Here is a 12,895-nt window from a genome sequence, read left to right on the forward strand (position 1 = left end):
GGGACCATTTTGATTCATCTTGGGTGCAGCCCTGGCTGGGCTCTGGTGCTGCCCCAGGTGGATCCATGGAGGCCTTTTAATAAATCCCTGCTTTATTCTGTCCAGCCTCTGTTCTATGTCAGGTTCTCAAGGCATCACTGCACTTGGGGCCAGCTGTGAGGCACAAGGAGGTGTTGAGCTGAGCATGTCCCAAGTTCTCCCTTAGACAGAGAGATGGGTTACATCTTGGCACAGTTCCATTTCTACCATGAAATTGGGGTTCTCCACTGTGGGCAAGCACACTCAAAGGTCTCCCAAAACAGCATGCCTCCCCACTTTTTATCAAGAAATCAGAACCCTGGAGAACCCACTTCTCCAAAAATATTTATTTGACAGCATGGAACACAACCACCCCATTTTCCCAGTCCAGGTTTTTTTTATTCCTAAGCTTTCCTGTACTGCTCACTAAAAGCGTTCTTTAAAAATACCTAGGTTTTTTGTTTTCTTTAAATAATTATCTCTACTGCCGAAAGCTGAGAATATTTCATTTTGAAAGTGACACTTCCCCCCAAAAGATTAAAACAGCCTAAGCTCTGCTTTCCTTCCTTTCCATTCAACTGCGATTTCCTTTTTACTGCTCAATACAAGAATATTTTAAATATTTATGTAACATTTTGTTCTTGAGATTGGGGTGGGGTTCTTACTGGCTATTCACTGAAATAACAGACAGAAAGATTCAAAAAGTGGAAGAACAGTAAAAAACAAAAAGAAAAGAATACATGAATACACCCCAGGCATCTTCTCCAGATACCATTTCTGCAGCATTATAGGAAAATAAAAAAAAAAGAAATGAACACATGAAAGAAACTATGAAGAGGCTTTGTCAAAAATCCACTAGATATAAATTGAAAAAGCTTGCAATCAATATACAGGGAGGAAAAAAAAGTGTAACCAGGTATAGGAACATTGATGTGCCTGGCAACTTGTTTTGGAAAGCACAGCATAGTGATCCAGCACTACATCAACTTCACCCCAAATAACAAGCAAGAGAGAACTCAGAGGATGAGCCTGTGAGGAATCCCAGTATGACAGTAACAATTTTATGAATATTATGTGCCCCATTGGTGTGATATTTATGTCTTTGCTTTACAATTTCAAAATGTTAATTCAGGCAGGAAAACTGGCAATGGCTTTGTACAGCACCATTTACCAAACTTTAAAGGACAACACAGGTGGGTTTTTTGCAAGGAAATTACACCTCAGGCTATTCTGAACTGCAGCATCTGCTTGTAAACACAGATAATGGAGTGCAGGAGAGAAAACGTGTAACATTTGGTGGATAAAAGCACAATTTCTAAGAAATGAGGGGAAAATGTAGTAAGGAATTCCATGAGCTCACTGAATGAGCCCACAGCTATCAGGAACTTGGGACTTCAGGAAGAAAAAATCTGATAAGCAAGTGATTATCCTAAAAAGTGCAATTGTGCCTTTTCCAATGTTCAGAATATTTAATTTTAACCTCCTCTTTTTTCCTTTGTTGAAACTCAATTGCATTGTGTTCCTAATCTATGGCTGCAGTTGCCAAATGAAAGAACAATGGTTATAAAGATCAATTAAAGCCTTTTACTACTGGTTTCCAAATCATGGTCACCAGAGGGACCTGAGCTAAGGCCACACTGACCACAGGATTATGTCCTGCAGAAAATGGTCAGGTTCCCATCTCTACCTACTTCTGACTTCTGCAAATCCTTACCTGTCTTTGTATTTGGAATGTTAAAGTTGAAACATTTTAGCAAAAGATCTTTTCCAAGCTTCCTAAAACACTACAATTTATGTCAAGCAAACAAGGAGAAACAAAAAAAAAAAAAAATATATATATGCATGCATGTGTGTGTCTGCACAAAAGATGGAAAAAATTACAAAGGGCAATAAAAACGTAAATAGAATCAGGACAGACTCATATATAGGATTAGAAATCTAAATCCCACTCATGCTCCCAAAAATAGGCCCTGTTTAAATATAAGGCTGGTAGACAAAAGAATAAAAAAATAAGAAAACAAGGCCTGTATAAAATATCTGCCCCTATACTCAGTCATGCTTTTTATTCTACGCTGCTGCAACTTCTGTTATCACATCACAAAACCTGCACAAATCCACAAGACACTGCCTGGAGAAAGAAAGGCTTTCTGAACAGACAGACAAATATATTTCTGTGGCTCCTGACACTAAGGAGTTTATAAAAGGTGTGAAAACGTGAATATTTTGTGTTTCCCTGAAGGTGATAAGTCTTTTACTTTTCATCTCCAAGAGGACTTCACAGAATCTGATGTTAATTTTCTGTGATTATGAACCCTGGCTGAGGAGGGACAAACTCTCCACAGAAAAGGTCTTTGAATCCAAGTTAGTCACCATGGAGCACATAAATGTGAATACTTTCCAAAGTGGGATACCCCTTTTGCTTATAAAGAAATCATCCTATAAGATTATAACCATATATATTACTATATCTTAAATGCTTACCCTCTTCTAAACTTATAAAAATACCATAAAATTAAGGGCTGCATGTAATTTATGCAGCATTTGAAGAGCAGTTATTTTCCATGATCCAATTGTCCAAAAGCAGCTTTAAATAATAGTGCTGAATCTTTGGTAGGGTTGGAATTTTCACATGTTCTTGCATGATGGGATAGACATTTTATAAGACTGCCTTTCCATATATATTATATATGTGTGAATGTGACACCAAAATAAATTTCTGTGTGTTTGCTCTTGATTTAGAGCACTTTGCCTGATGAACTGCACCAATTCACACTGGTGTCAGTAGAAAATAATCTTTACTAACTTTGGTAGTGTTGGAGGTGCAACCTGCAGTGGTACAACAGTAGCCAAACTATAACTGCAAACATCACACTCAGTTAAGGGACAGCTCAGTTTTCATCAGCTTCCTTCTCCCAACAAACAGAAGGTTTCAACTCTGAAATCCTTCATTCTTTCCTCATTATTCTGCACTATGAAATCATTCCTTCCTCTTGCATCAGAAGAATGACTGGCTGCAAATACCTCTGCTTGTCAGAGGAAAAGAGCTTTAAAACTTCAGAGTTACTTGGAATCATTTTCGCCATCAACACTTTTGGAAGAATTTTTAAAATAATCAAAAGTTCTCAGTCTCTTCCATTTCATTTAACAAGGAAAACGTAGAGCCAACATTTGCTGGGTCAGATTTTCTATTCACATCTCAAAAGCTGCAAATGACACATTATCTACTTTCTCATCTTATTTGTAAAGTGGGGGAAAAAAAATCTATTTTATTGAGCTGGATGCTCGGTGCTCTCTCACTAACACAGCATTAAGCATCCTTTTCTGTTGCTTTAATTTAAAGCAGAGCTTTAAATTAAACACCAAATCCCTTTTGTCAGGTGAGGCATGGCCAGTGCAGGCCCCCCTCAAGCAGGGGTGACAGTTTGGCACTCTGGGTCTATCACCAGGCATTACTGGCTAATGCATCACTGCTGGTAGGGCACAGCTCTTGTACACCAACCAATTTAAGCTTTCTCCCTCCCTCTTCCCATCAAGGCTTTTATTGATATTGGTTCCACTAATAAAAGTTCCTTTCTAAATCCAATCAACAGCTGTTTTAGTAGGCTAGAAACAGAAAATCAAATATTTGAAGGCTTGTTTTTGAGTTTAAAAAAATCGTTCACGGAATCTGGGGAAGATATTCTCTCTGACCTGTGAGGAAACAAAAAGCAGCTCTGGATATTTGATTTATACAGGTGCAAGGAAATTCAAAGTATGGAAATCATTTGCAATCTATCCCCTTCAAATGCAGGAAATTGAAGGGCATCAGAGATAGCTGAGGGGTTTTGGGACTATTCTGTGATTTGAATCCATCAGTTTCCACACTCTTACAAAATTCATCAAGTGGATATACATAATTTCAACTTCAATTGTTCATGAGCATACTCCACCTCTCCTAACCTGCTCCTAAATTAGGATTTTTTTCTACAGGCTAAGAGTGCATACATTGAAAACTGCCCCAGCTCGGTTTGTGATCAAGTTTGTGTAAATCTTAAGCCTTTACCAAGTTACATTCACTGCAGGAAAGCAAAAATGTCTTAGCCTCGGGTTTCACTGGATTTTCTCAATTAGTCCTAAACTGGGATGCCCCAAAGGGTTCAGGGCCATGTTGGGCTCCAAATTTTACCCAGTTTTGCTGGCAGGAGAGAGTGCTCACAGGTCTCTCAGCAATAGCAACAGCAATTTCATGGGCACACAGGAGAAATAATTCATCCCTTCCAGGTTGAAAATAAAAGGCATGTTTTAAAAGACATGAAAACTTTACAAGATCACTTGTAGCAAGTGATCTTAGCAAGAAAAAATTTGGCTGGAAAGAGACAGGAGCTTTAATGGAGTGCTAGACACAAAATGAGGGACAGAGTGAACCACAGACTGAGCTCCAAAATACAAGAGCTTTACATCAAATGTTGAAAAGAGGTGGAAGAGGAGGGAGAAATTTTCCCAAAATCTGGATTTCTTACATGATTACCTTATCAAAACCTGTAATTCAACCCTTTAGAAACTTTGAATTTTGGGCTGAAAAAATTATTTAACTAAAGTATTTCTAAAACAAGTGAGTAGAACAAACATTTTCTTTTGCCATCTTAACCTGAGAGTTATGGTTAATGTTAGAAAAAAGAGTGATGCTACTGTTTCAGGATTTCCCAATTGGTTCATTCTTCCATGGGTTAGGCAGTAGTAAAGATAAAAGTCCACATTCAAAAATCAGAAATTTTCAAACTGCTGGGTGTTTGCGTTAACTATTCAATACACAGATACATTAGTCTATGTCAAAACTTTTTTTAAAGGAAGCATGTTAGGAAAAATTAGATTAAAATATCAAAAAATGTATTAAAATGCATTTTGAAGACATGAATTGTTTGAATAAAACACGGTTGTTCTTCAGACAGCCACTTACAATCACATTTATTGTCTAGACTAATCAAAATTGTCAGTTGTATTTTTTAAAAAAGAGTGTTCAATTTTTGTGGGAAGAAATAAATTGCATAATTTGAGTAATCCATTTGTTGCCTTTCCTTTTTTCCCCTCTTATCTTTAAGAAAAAAAAAAAGAGAGAGAAAACAAAAGACAACTTTCCAATTTTTTTGTGAAAAAAAGGGTTAACTAAGAAGAGAACAACTTTATTGCATTTTGGATTTCTCAAAAGCATGTTGTGTCAGGGCTCTGCACACATAATTCAGCCATACACACATTTTGTGACTACAAACACTGAAAGAACTTCCACTATGACTTATCCACCTGCTGCAGCAAACCACAGCAAATGGTTCCATTATTAGCTGATTTTAACATAGAAAATGGTCACCTTAATGCATCACCAGAATCCTTCATAGAAAAATTGGATAATTCTGGTTTTAGAACTCTGCAAGAACAGGCTTTGCTGCTTGAAAGCAACTAAATCAAGCAAGTAGTAATCACAGTGTGTGGGGAAGAGACATTAAAGTAGAGGAGTAAACATACAATAGGCTAATTTGAACTATAATTTGTTGTTTTTCAGTTGTGTACCACCGCTAATGGAAAAGGAGAAATATTGGAGAAAAATGCTCCTGTCTTAGAAACAAGAAAATAAAGGTGAAGACAGAAAAAAACCCCCACATTAATTATGTTTTCATTTACGATCTAACTATAAACATTCTGTAATAATGGCTCAAGATATCAGAGAAAAATTTGGGGTTGTAGGTTATAGCAACTCATAGTTCCCTATATTACTTGCATAATTTGTGTGCATGCAAATGCACCCGGTTAGAGACAGATGTTTCTAAAATTAGTAAAATATTTATACCACACAACTAACTGGAGTTACCCCACCTTAAGCAAGCAGGGCAGCTTCTGTGAACATCATTACTTGAAAGATAAAGAAGCTATAATAGTGCCTACACTGTCATTGTCTAGATAACTACTGAATAATTGCTCCAAACCAAGGCAATTAGCATTTCTTTTATCTCATATGTATGATAATAAGAGTCATTCTGCTTGTAATAAGGCATTTGATTAATATGGGTGGCTGGTAATTTCAAATTATTAATTCCCTTAACCATAAAGAGACACCCATGTACTTGCAAATTTGATGTAAATTGAAGCTGATATAAATTATCTAACACAAATTGAAATTTACAAAAACCATTAAGCACCACAAATATGAAAATAAATCATACTTGGCAAACCTATGGACTTATTTGCTTCTTCTATAATTCAGATTACTCCGTGAAAATTATTCAAACTTTTGGCCTTAAAACAATTAATTTAAAGGAAATGGAGGCAGTTCTAGTTGGGCTTGGCTGATCAGTGCTCAAGAGTGACCTCCCTGATGCAGCACATGCTACCACTCAAATTCCACAGGTTTTACTGAGGATTAGATAAGGCTCTGTAGGGATGAAGAATGTTGAAAGAAGCTTGGGAAAAAAACGCTTTGAAAGGAAGTAGATGTACACAAATGATTAACTGCTATCATTGAGCTAGAGAAAATTCAGGCACAGATGATTTTCAATAATACAAAAAAAACGTGGTCACACTTGTATGAATCAGGTAATTTCTCTCCACAAATATCAAAATGGCAATTGTTTAGGAAGACTGTGATAACCTGATAAGAATACATAGCAAACTGGGTTTTATTTATTTAATTCTTACATTAATTTTCATCCTACCAGAGCGGTGTCTTTAACTTAAAATGTGAAAAAAACCCTCCTACCAAAAGTTCTGGATTTCATTTTTCCTCTTACAGGCAGCAGGCACTAAACCAGGATTTGAAATATAACTTTGGACATGATTAACCCTAATTTTTAGTTCATTACAGGAGTTCTGAGTAGAATTAGTGTGGCAGAAGTGGTGATTAACAATGCACAACTCTAATAAATCTCATGGCTTGGAGTGACCTGGTTAATTTTTTAAAAGCATCTGACAAGAGCAACAGAAAAATAAATATGAAAATGTGGAACATTAGTCTGATAGTGGAAGAGGTATTTAATCCAAAATAACTAAGACACCTGCTGCTGTCCACTTTTTGAAGTATTAATATTTTCATAGCTGAAGAACAGCCATCAGGTGTAACAGACTAGAAAATACATTTGTGTCTATGAAACTAATTTATATTTGCAGAAGCTTTTTTGAGATGAAAAGGCCCCTTTAGTCTTTCTGTTTAGAATTCTGCTTTCAGCAACACTTTAAACCAAGGTGTCCTGGTGCAATAAAAATTAAGTGAAATAGTTTGCAAATTGTCCTTACTTGCTGTCAGAAGCAAGTTAAAAATCATGTTCATAAGTACTCGAAAAGAAGGGACAGGGAGGAAATATAGGAATGTATAGTTTAAAAATGGTAAGTACAAAATAGAGCTGTTATCTGCTGGGGCTGTACTCAGAGGTGTATCTCAGACTTCAGCAAGTGTTGGATAGACTCGTGGGAAACACAGGTGTTACTCAGGCTAACTGAATTTTAACAACTATTATTATATTATTATTTTAACAGGAGAGATATTATTAAAAAAAAAAAAAAAAAAAAAAAAAAGAAAATTATCTTGGTCACTGAGTGCAGCTGGGGATGATGCAGCAGCCTGGGTGGTTTCCTTCCTGTTCACACACCTACAATGCCCTTCCATTTAGTACCTTCACTTTTACTGGGATGAATAATTTTAAACAAATAATATTGTGGAAGAAAGAAAAAGCAAAAACACTTCTGCCAAACAATTCAAGTCTCATTGATCAGATCTCCAGAGAGGAACTGTCCTTTCCACAAAGCACAAAATCACTGCTTAAAGACACCAACTTGCTTGTGCTGCCTGTTTGAGAGCAGGTGATGCTTTTCTGGCAAGGCAGCCTTTATTGATGAATATTGCCAAGGGTAATCTATCAGACATAATCAAATGGAGATCTCAGGCTGTATCTAGTTTTTTTTTGTGAAACTCTTTCCATACAGGACAGAAAAGAGAGGCTTGTCAGAAAGGATTAGTTCCAGTGCCCAGGCTCCCTGTACAATTCAAAGTACAAACAGCAAATCTGTTTTCAACTTACAGGGAAAACTAAATAAACTTTTACAAACATCCCTGAAAGATTCACAGTGCCATGTGCCATGTCTCCACCCAGTTGTCAGAACTGAGAATTCTGCTTGAAATTGAGCACATCCTGGCACAAATCAGTGAAAGGACAAAGCCAGGATGCTTTTATTTTTTTTTGGCCAGAGCCAAGGGGAGAAACTACAGGTTGTCATTACAGACTGGACAACAGGGCTGCAGATTTGTGGGTTGACCTCCTGTGGGTTTACAGGGAATTTTTATTCACTAATGCTGAAAGCCTGACTCAGCTAGGCCTTTGATTAACAGCAATATAAAATTTGTAGATTTACCCCTTCCTCCTGCAGCTCCACTGACATTAGGAAAGCACTACAAGGGATTAATCTGGCCAAGATCCTCTTTTAAACCCTGGTAATCAGTTGGATTGGCAAAACGTTTCTAAGTGTGAATGGGATCTGTCAAAATTTCACCTGCTTTCCTTAAAACTATTTCCATACATTCTAAATAAAATAACTCTTAATTGAAAAAGATTAGTTTAACGCAAATATTAAAAATATTGATAGAATGCACATGATTGTGACAAAATACCTTACAAAAATTCAAGTTTAAGGTATTTTTTTACTTAATGAAATAACAGCTCACAACTACTAAGAGAATATAAAAAAAATTAACCAACACATATTGAATTTTACCATTCTTAAACTGCTAAAAGACAGAAGTGCATTCATGAGAGACTCTTTAGTTGCTGAGCAGAATCAGTCCCTAATTGTATTGTACAAAAATAACTTTAAAAAGAGCTCACATCAGTCATAATTTCTTCTACTTGCAGAAGAAAATCCATTTTTTTTTTCTTCAGTTCTCGCATTCTGAAAATAATCCCACAGAATGAATCAGCACAGTAACTGGTGTGTGAGCAATCTCAGCAGAAACAGGCTGTGCAGGTACATTTATTTCCAACATATAACTTGTTCCATTCCACAAACTAAAGAGCTGATGCACGGTTATTCCACCAGCTGCCATCCTGATCATGTGCTTTTTTAGAGAGAGGCTGGAGTTTGACGATATATTATTATTATTTTTATTTTTTTTTATTATTACTATGCTTGAGTTTGAAAAGGTTAACAGTGGAGTGGGAATTCTGAAGAATCAAATAAGCCTGCTACACCCAGAGCCCCTGTGTCCTGCTCTCCAAAGGTGTTTCTCTGCCCAGATGATGCTCCTGCAGGGTGACCCCAGCCCAGGGACTGGATCTGGCACTTCCCTGATGTGCTGATGGCCTGCAGTCCATCCCTCTTCTCCTCTGAATATCAGCCTGCCCTCTCCAGCACACCAAATTTATCCCCCACCATGGATTCATACAGTGAATTTTCTGTGAGTGTGTCTCTAGCCCACCATTCCAGCTGATGATGGAGACTTCACATGGAATTGGCATCAGTATCCCCCTCTGGGAGCTGACACCAGTGATCAGCCACGACTCTGTGCCACTGATCACAACCTCTGAAGTGTCCAGACAGCTTCCATCCACTTGCTCATCATCTTGTCAAGTCCATGTCTCACCAAATGTGGGAAACCCTGCCAAAGACCCTGCCAAAAGCAAGAGAAACAACACACATTGTTCCCCCCTTGTCAGCACACGAATCATCTCATTAGAGAGGAAATGTTAGTCAGGCAAGACATCTCCTTGGTAAGTCTAGGCTGGCTTGTCCCAAATGCCTTTTCCTGTGTGTTTCTGGAAAAGGTTATTCCACAACTTACTGACAACAAAGAGTAACTCAGCCTCAACTCTTCCCTGACAGAGGATTATGTGGTTTTCCTCCATGAAAAAGTGCAATATTGATGGGGCCACAAATCATTATGGATATCAGAGTAAGTTACTTATTTTAGCAAAGTTGTTTCAGCCATTTAACAGCATGAGATTCCTTCCACTTTTAAATTGTACCAGGTAAGTAGTACTGCAAAGAAACACCCTCTGATCAGCTTCAGAAAAATCTCTGTACAGATTTATATTAAGCTCAAAATTCAGCACGAGTCTGTTCAACATGGTTGAGAGAAGAATTGAGTTATGGAGCTTAAGGCTTGAGGCTATCAACTGAAACTGAGCTTTAATTAAAATGGATTTGATAATGCACAGTAGAGTTTGGGATGGCTTCAAAAACCATTTCAGAAAGCTGATGTGATTTGTCAGCTTTAAAGGGAAGTAAGAGTTTTATATGGAAACCAGAGTTTGTAAATGATGCTTAAAATTACAGAGATAAATTTTGGGTTAACCAAAAGAGAGAATATCTTCTAAACAAGAGTCTGCTAACAGCATACCTTTGGTACATAAAAATTTGCTTGTAGCAGTGTTTTGGGGGCTGTTGGCCAACACCACTGAGCTGTCAGAGACTGGAGGGTGATTTCCTTTCCTGCAGGAGCAGCTGGCATTGCCACCCTTCCAATGGGGCTCCAGGCACAGCCTGCAGGTGTGGGGCTTGCAGTGCTCCAGGTAAGGTGCTGTGAGCAATATCCAGTGTTAGAATTCTACTTGAAGAGGAAAGCCTTAATTCTGGGGCTTAGGGATCGTTTATTTTTGCTATTTGGAGTCTTTTGATAATCTGGTTTTCTTACACCTAAGGGTCACACAATCACAGACAGCCTTTTTGGTTAGACAGAGGCAGGAAATGAATGAATAGGAAGCATTATAGAAAGAAACAGACAAATTATCCTGCTCACTTTAAAGCTGAGAAAGTATCTTTCTCCATTTCTCAACACGAATAAGAATATACTGGCTGTGGAATGTTGATTTTTTTTCCTTTACATTTCCCCTTAAGACAGGAGGAAACCTGGAAATTGTACACATAAAAGGATTTCCTTACTATAACCTTTTCTTAAGTTTTCAGCAAGTATCAGTTTTCTAGATTTAATCCAAATTATTTTGGGAGGAACAGATCTATTAAGAGAAACTGTCCAATTTCCAAGCTGCCTCTCATATATATCTATATATATCTATATATCTAGATATCTAGATATAAATATAAAAGAAAATTATAACACCAACATGTGATCTGATGCAAGAGTCTGGCTCACATATTCAGTCTGATGGCAGACTCAGCTAAAAGTTCCAGGAAAGCAAACAGGAAGAAATAAAAAATTCAGAAGTTAACTGGCCTTCCCTGTGCAGGTTAGTAGTTGTGATACAATTACAAGGTACCTAATACTAAATTTCAAAGACACAGAAACCACAGTCTCACACAAATCTTGCACTCTTAATCCTTAACTGCTCTCCTAGCCAGGTTTTTAAGTCTTTCTAGAAACACAGCTGTGCCTCTCACTCATCCAGTTACCCACAGGTTACACACACAAACTGAGGATATATAATCACTGTCAGAGACATTGGCTATAAAAAAGTTCTGTGTAGCTTTTCCTCAACCAAAATAATGGCACAAGGCCTTGAGTCATTGTAAGTTTGTTGCTTGGAAGGCACAGCCTTTTCCACATCCATTTTGTCAGAATCCCAAATTCCCAATAAGCACAGCTTTTTAAATGCAAACACACCTGATAATTACCTCCCAACAGAATGCTGCAGTAAAATGTGCTCTCAGGGTACTCACAAAACTTTTGATCACACTCCAAACACTCTCCATCACCTGAAAGTCTGGTCACCTCAAAAAACAACCTTTACACAATTAACCCTTGGACCCACCTAATTTCTCATTCACGCAATGCAGATGTAGCTCACACAATCCATTTAATCAAAAACTGGATTCAGCTGGAGACTAAGGCTGCAGACTTGTCAGGTCATTGAATTTCCTCAAGTTGATGTTCTGGAAGGACTGGAAGAAGGAAGTTGCTGCCTTCATTCTGTGTTAATGAAGATTTTTGTCACTGAAGAGAGATCTCATTGCCTTAGGACAAAGTTTGAGTGTTTTGTAACTTTTGTTCACCTTTGTGTGTGAAATCCTGGCTCCTTCACAGTCCATGGAAAACTTCCAATAATGCTTAATCAATGCTAAGTTGTGCAGTCTTCCCTTGAAGTTACTGTAGAGTTTAACATAAACTATGGGTGTGCATGAGCAGACCATCAAAGCAGCTTTTTCCCCCCAGACTCCTCAGAGATTATTTCTATAAATATATAACAATCAATCACTTTCAAAAAACCACCAAACAAACAAACAAAAGCCACTAAAAAGCCCACCACCAACAAAAAATAAAAACACCACAAAAAGTAATTCAGGGGCTATATTTTTATATTCCTGTCAAATTCATCAAACCACTCCACCATCAATAAATTATCACTTGTTGTTAATCACAGACATTCCAGTCACCAATCCCAAAATCCCCTAGGTTTTAAACATATCTGATTTTTATGGCCTCAATTACAAAAGTAGTGGTTACCTTCTATTAAAACAATAAAGTTGCAGCAATTTTGTGACCTTTTTGTCTTAGGAGAAGCAAATGCATTTACAGGGACTAAGCAGACAGCATTTTGTGTACTATCCTTCCTATTAGGTCCCAATGCCAGCCAAACATTTATCTAGACAATGAAATCAGCAGTTCAGTCCAATCTGATAGCATCATTCACATTCTAGCTGAAGGCTACAGTGCTCATAACTCAATTTATTGCTCATAGAAGTTAAAGAAATTGTAGAGTAGAATAAAATTGAAAAAAAAAAAAATAACCAAAAACCACAAAATAACCCCCAACAAAAACCTCACTCCCCTCACAAGGACTATGATTAAATTAGGAAAGTGTTTAGTTGATAATTGTTTGGCTCATTCTGAAGATCAGACAGACACTTTCTAATGACAGAAAAAAAACCCCCACCCTGTCTGCAGGATTAGGTAGAATATTTAGCAGAA

General features: G+C 37.4%; 1 long non-coding RNA gene across 1 annotated transcript; it reads right to left on the bottom strand.

The window, feature by feature from the left end:
* Positions 1-9,146: 9,146 nt before the first annotated feature.
* LOC128784808 (uncharacterized) lies at positions 9,147-11,865 on the bottom strand. Its single transcript, XR_008429626.1, has 3 exons — positions 11,739-11,865; positions 10,370-10,549; positions 9,147-9,628 (listed from the first exon to the last, which is right to left on the bottom strand). It is a non-coding gene; the product is annotated as an uncharacterized LOC128784808 (long non-coding RNA).
* Positions 11,866-12,895: the final 1,030 nt, after the last annotated feature.

This window comes from Vidua chalybeata, chromosome 2 (genome assembly GCF_026979565.1).
Source record: "Vidua chalybeata isolate OUT-0048 chromosome 2, bVidCha1 merged haplotype, whole genome shotgun sequence".
Classification (NCBI taxonomy): domain Eukaryota; kingdom Metazoa; phylum Chordata; class Aves; order Passeriformes; family Viduidae; genus Vidua; species Vidua chalybeata.